This window comes from Colius striatus, chromosome 2 (assembly GCF_028858725.1).
Source record: "Colius striatus isolate bColStr4 chromosome 2, bColStr4.1.hap1, whole genome shotgun sequence".
Lineage (NCBI taxonomy): Eukaryota > Metazoa > Chordata > Aves > Coliiformes > Coliidae > Colius > Colius striatus.
In genome coordinates, this window is record NC_084760.1 from 106,010,032 (window position 1) to 106,016,535 (window position 6,504).

A 6,504-nucleotide genomic window follows, 5' to 3' on the forward strand; every position below is an offset into this window, starting at 1 on the left:
ATGAAAATATTCCATGCTACTCCATTTTAACCTTGTAACATAATAAGGAGAATAAGAGACAATACATCCTGACTGAAACAAACCATGTATATCTGAGATGAAACTCTCTCTTCTCATCACTTAACTCTGCCTTCCCCCAGTAAATCAGTCTGTAGAGTAAAATTGTTCCTTTTACACAGAACAGTATTACTATGAGCTAATAGGACTATGGTGAGATCCCAGATCAGCCACTGCTTTGAGGTGCTTCAGCCCTGCTTTAGCAATCCTTGCCTAGTCTGGTTTGAGAGAACCAGCTTTCATTTTCTGTGTTTGAGGGATTGTTGAAAAAAAGAGAGAGCCTTGCACAACCCAAGGAGATTACTGTTCAGACCAAATTAACTGTTCACTTGCCTACATTTTAATGTCACGGCGTTCGCATAACTTCTGGTGAGAGTAGATTCTGCCATTTCATGTGTACTAGTCAAGACAAGTAAAAAGCAGTTAGCTTGAAATTTAACCAGCATGAACAGGTAATTACTAGTATATATACAAACCATCACTGACTATTTGGTTGCTGGGTAGTGTTATGCATACCACTTCCTGACATATATCCTATTTTTGTTGCTGATATGCTTTACACATCTGATGAGTTCATGCATACATATTGATTCATTGTGTGTCAGTTGTGTAATTACTTCTGAATCATTTGAAATTACTGTAGAATCCTAATGTAAGATCTATATGCAGATTCACATAGCCTGCTTAATTGGGTGTTTACTGCCTAATCTTACACAAATCCATCCAAACCATGGATTGATTGGTGAGTTTTGAAGAACAATGATAATTAAGCAGATGCAATACTCCATTCCAACTATGAAGGCTTTTATTTATGTTCATGTACTGAAAGTGTTAAACTTGGCTTTCAGTCAGTGACAGTGTTTTCTCAGATGTAAAAATAAATGGTAACAGAGTCACAAAACAGTAGTTAGGTAGAAAATAGTGTATATATCCAACTAATAATAAATTAGTTTAATTATGGAGGTACTGGTGACATCTGACAGATGAGGGATTCAGTAGGTTTAAGTCTTTTAAAGAAAAGAAACAGCTTGATCATATATATTTTTGTCAGTAGACCATACCCAACTGTGTTCCTGCCTCTAACAATCTAAACAAATGCCTTTAGAGTATTGTCATACCCAGTGAGCACCACACAAGGTAGTCTCAGTGTTCATCAGCTCTAAAATTCATCCAATTCATGTGCTAGATTTGTACATTTCTCATTTTGGATAAAGAGAGAAACAATATTCCTGTATAATCTTTACTCCCAACTCTCTGTAGAGGATTTTAGTAGTATTCTTTGCTTTCACACATTGTACTCAAGTGAACTTACACTGTAGCTGATACTATGCTTTATGGTATTTGTGGATTTCTTTCTATGATGGCAGATCAATGGATTTTTTTTTTATCTTGGTTCGAATTCTTTTCTTAGGATCTTACTGTATAATGTAAAATTTCTAGTAATATGATGTTGTGCCAGCTCCTCAGGACTGATTCAAATCTTAAAGATGTGGAAATTAAAAAATATTTAGAGATTTGTGGAAGAACTGCAGATGTTCCATTATAAACATGCGTGCAGAGCTGAGAACTTTTGGTTTTGTGTGCAGTTTGTATCCTTCTCGGTAATGCATAGCTTCATGAGACTTGTGAAAGGGATATAGGCAGTTCCTGCTGCGAGGGTGGCTGCATGGGGCTTGTATTGAACTGAAACACTGGGTATCATTAGCCTCTCTATTTTTTCTCCACCACTTCACTGAATTAACAAAGCATATGACAGTTCTCACGAAAGTTTTTGGAATACCAATCATTGGAATATACTTTATAAATTCATATAAGCAAAAACTTTGTCAAAAAAGTCAGCTCTCTTTTTCTGTTGACAAACAGCTAATACATGGAATATTACAGTCTTTCCTTAGGAGCAACGTGCTCTGGTAAAAAAATGGAAGCATTAATAGCTAGAAGTTAACCCAGAGGAATCTGGATAGATCTTCATCACTGGCCACTATCCTATTTAAATTGCACTGCCCAGCTCATACACTAAGTTGAAATAGTTTCTTTACGAGCTAGCTCTAGATAGCACCAATCAGAGTAAGACTTGTATGGAGACAAGCCAGTAGGAGGAAATGGTTTTGTGGGATGTTTTTTTTTTCTTTAAAGTATTATTTATTTAGTGGGGAAAATTTATGAACCTGACCCACTCTGCAAAAGTAAAGTCTGTTAAGGACCTTGTGAGCTCTAAGGATCACTCTGATTTAATGAGTGGCAGCAAGTACCTGTTCTCAGCATGCAGTTTGCCTTTGGGCATCTGGGTTGATGGGAGGCAGGAGGCTGTTTCCCTCAGCTGGTTGTGACTTAGGCCGTGGCTGTCTGCAGTTGCCGGTACGTTCTTGCGCTTGTCTCCTCTTCAAAATTGGCAGAGCATCAGAATGATGTAATACCTAGCATGAGTATTTTGCCACCCCGAGCTTTTCTGAGTTTGAGAGGAAAACCAGAGCTCTGACTGTAAGCATCTTCACAGACATAAAGAAGCCTAAGAGAGAGAACATCAAAACTGATGTCCTAAAATTGCAAACTATTTGTTAAATATTTTCATCATCATTCATTCTGATATGGATAGGGAGTGCCTGAAGATGTTTCTTTTGCATCCACTAAATTGATCCTATGAAACAAAAAAATGACTGCTTTTAGTCTCATTCCACAGAGTTTCAGTCAGCAGCATTTACTAGAATAATGTACACTCCAAAGTCCATATTGTACTGGAATGAGTACAGATTTTTTTTCCCCATCTAGATAATACACACAAGTACACAGATACTAAATGGGAGGTGCATTGGGCATAACTAAATGTTTTTGTTATTACGGGTAAGGCAAAAATATTTCACTAAAACACTGTGAGGATGTTTTAAGTTGTGAGACTTCATTTTTTTTTATTTAAAGAAAACAAAGTTGTCTTGTTTCAATGTATAAACTCTTTATCTTTCTCATTTCAGAAGCCTGGAAATTAAGAACTGCAACTTTCTGTTTCCTGCAAGTAGGAGACAAAAATGAATCTGACTTATTCCTGTTACGTGTCTCTGGAGGGACGTCAAGATAGACCAAAGAGCAAAAGTTTACTCTTTATTCAAACCAATTTTTTTTGATGAAATATAGCTGTAACATTGTTTTAAAAAAAAAAAAATAATAGGGGGATGGGGGGGAAATACAAGCCAAATTTTTTCTCACTGTAGTGCAGGAAGGTCTCTGCTGGGGCTTATTCATGTTTGTGGATAAAATGACATTGAAAAAGAGACAATTTTCTCACCTTAGATTTCTCATCTTTTCTCAGAGGAGTTTACAAAAGTATTTCCGTTATCTTGAACATCTAAAAGGTTGGTAAACGTGATTATACTGTGTGATCCAGCCTCTATCTCTCTGGAAAATACGCTTTTGCTCCTGGCATTCAGGAGCTGAAACTACACACAGATTAACTGCACATTCTTGAGTTATCATCAAGCGTTGCTCTGGATTCGTTTGGGCAACCGCCAAGTTTCAAGCAAGGAAGATATTAAGCAGAGAAAGAACAGAGCATGTATTTTGTAAAAGGTTTCTAATATATAATTTGTTTCCATGTTGGGTGAAGATCTTTTGAAACACTTAAGCTATAGCTGTCTCATGCATAGGACTCTTTATCCAAAGTATATGTTGCAGATTGATATGTTACAGGAGAGTATGTTACAGGATGCCCATTATGGTGAAGCTGATTGTTCATCAATGGCACCCCTACTTCTGAAGCCCTGTTTTGCTGCTGCTGGTGGCTAATGATGCCTCCTGCTGCGCTGGCTCCCGACCTAGAGTTTTTTTTGCCCTGTCATTGCCAGCATGCAACACCCAGTAACAATGGAACATCCATCGGGTAAGGATGTGACAGGGCAGAGCTTTGTTCTGCTTCATCTTGCAGGTTTTAACCACCATACTTGTAAAACTGGAGTGTGTTTCTATTTGAAGGGAGTATTTAAGCAAGCTAAATCCTAAACCGTGTGTCCTAAAACTTGTCTGGTTTTTCATAAATATGCTGCAAAACAAGCCTAAGGCACAGGATACTGCATTTAGGTTTTCAGGCGCAGGAAACTCTCACTAACTGACTGTTGGTTCCTTCAATAACAAAAAAATGCAACAGAACAATAGGTTGAATTGAGACAATGGGCCATTGTGTTTTTTAGGTAAAAAAGCAGTGAAATAACGATGAGAGAGTTTATTTTCCTGGTGACGTTTTTCCATCCTGTCGCTTTGCTCTGCTTACGCACATCTGTGTGTTGTAGAGCTTCTGCAGTGTAGTTTTGATTCCCTTCTACACAGCCACATTTGGAGACTTCATTATCTCAGGAACTATGTTGTAATTGAGGGGTTTGTTTTGGTTTTTAAAATCATGCTTTGTTATTTATAAACTCAAAACTATAATTGTGGACAGAAGAGCGAACTGGGGACAATTAAAATAATTATCTGTGCCTTCCCTGGAGTAGCACGGAAATGTCTGTTGACTGCATTTCAGGACTGTTCTATTCATAGCATGATCCCCCAGCACCAGGGGGATTGATGTGAAGATAAATGCAAAAAATAGAGCTATGTTATATTTTGGCCTGATTAGACGATAGAGATTGTAACAACCTAGACTGCAGATGCTTTAATTACACTGGGGCAGGACAAACATGATCAAGAGAAAGTAAGATTCCAGTGTGGCACTCGCAGCTTCTGGGAAGAGAGAGATCTGATATTTTCTATTAAATTGTGCCCCAAAATATAACCATGGCCATTCATACACATAATGGTTTTGCAATTTAGTCTTGCATACACTGAGCTACATAGCCTAGAAATAGCCAAGAACCTTTGGAAGAAAATAAGTGTGGTTTCTAGCTCTAGTTTTCACAGTAGCATCCTTACTGAAAAAAAAAAAAAAAAAGAAAAAGAAATAAGTTTTTCTCTGTTTTCTTGTCCAGAGAAATTCAGAAAACCATGACTGTGCCTTACTAGCATCACTGGGATTCCCCCATGGGGGCATTGGACATGTCTCCATGCTGTGTGGGATACTAAACATGGCACTAGCTGGCCACCTGTGAAGCTTTCATATGGTTATGGATGTCTGAACAATAAGTTTGAAATTACTTCTAAAACTGCTGCTTGATATCCACTCACCTTCTGTAGTCTCCCTATTGTTTCTTCAGCCCAGGTATGCTGGCACTGTTCATCTGACCCATCAGTCTCTCCCTAAAACACCATTCCAACTCAGTTTGTTGAGAGTTGAACAAATACCACGTAACTTTTCTACTGTCAGATGCATAGGATTTGTTATATTGTTTTGATAGCTTAGATAATTCAAGGAAATCTTGAATGACCCTTTCTTTTGTCCCAGCTGTACACTCACCCCCTCTAGTTCATCGTCTGAAAAAGTTCTTAAGCTGTTACATTTTTGGTCCTTCTACTGAAATCTGTAATTATATTTTGTTAAAAATAATCCACACAGCCATGCAGATTCCATCTCATGATCCCAAGAGATTGAACTATTGGCCATGAGCTGAGCTGCAGAAGCTGACACACTATGGTCTCTGGGGCCACTGAGGCCTTGATCAAGAAGGGTTTAAAATTAAAACTTGAGTGTCAGTGGTAGGTGTGCCACTTGTTATATGGATGTGATTGCAAGTGTGGGACTCCTGCCTTTGCATCAGCTCTGAGCAATTTTGTGACACAGCAGAACCATAGCTTTATAAGGCAGTTTGTCGTGCTGATCCCTGTGTTTGCTAAAGCGTCTTAAGAGCTCATATATTATCAGAAGATCTGCTTCTTGTAGTGACTGAATACTTTGTAAGTGCTACTGCTGAACTACTTCTGTAATGGCACTTAAATGCTTCAGCTACATACAATGAGTTTCTTAATTTGTATTTTAAAATTCAAAATCCCTGATTTCAGTTGCCATAAACATGAAAATGAAGTGTATGTGTGTGTACTGATGTTCAGTTTGCAGAAACAGTGCCTGTCTCAAGTCTGAATTCATTAATAAAGTACATCCATTATTTAGTGTTGTTCTGTCTACCATCTTGTCTATTTAAATAGTGACTATTTTTATTCCTTATAAGCCACTTAGCACTGTCACAGCCCTGTGTCCAGCTAAACACAACTACGCCAAGGAAGGTGAGGAGCTCAGCTGCATCCTCGTTGAGTGCCAGGTGCAAGCAAGGCTTGGGGCTCTTTCCTAGATCCCAGCAAGAGAGGAACAGATTTGGTCTCTGGCTGTTGCCAAAAAAAGGGCCATGCAGCACAGAGTTGTCTACAAAATCTTCTCTATCACTACAATCTTTTTGAAGGTGGTTTGTGTTTGGGGAAGGACACACCAAACTGACATCCTGCCCTGGTCCCAAATTGCTGTTGCCTTTGGTCTTTGGCATGAAAGGCTCGATCACATACAAAGGTCAGTTGGACACCTTGCTCAGTTGGCAA

At 38.5% G+C, this 6,504-nt stretch overlaps 1 protein-coding gene across 1 annotated transcript in view; it reads left to right on the top strand.

Annotated features, from left to right (window-relative positions):
* The window catches only part of MTHFD1L (methylenetetrahydrofolate dehydrogenase (NADP+ dependent) 1 like), a 150,635-nt gene extending 146,660 nt beyond the window's left edge, over positions 1-3,975 (top strand). Inside the window, exon 28 of the mRNA XM_061990315.1 lies at positions 3,027-3,975. The gene's annotated coding sequence lies outside the window, so the exon portion shown is untranslated. The remainder of the gene's footprint in view (positions 1-3,026) is intronic.
* Positions 3,976-6,504: the final 2,529 nt, after the last annotated feature.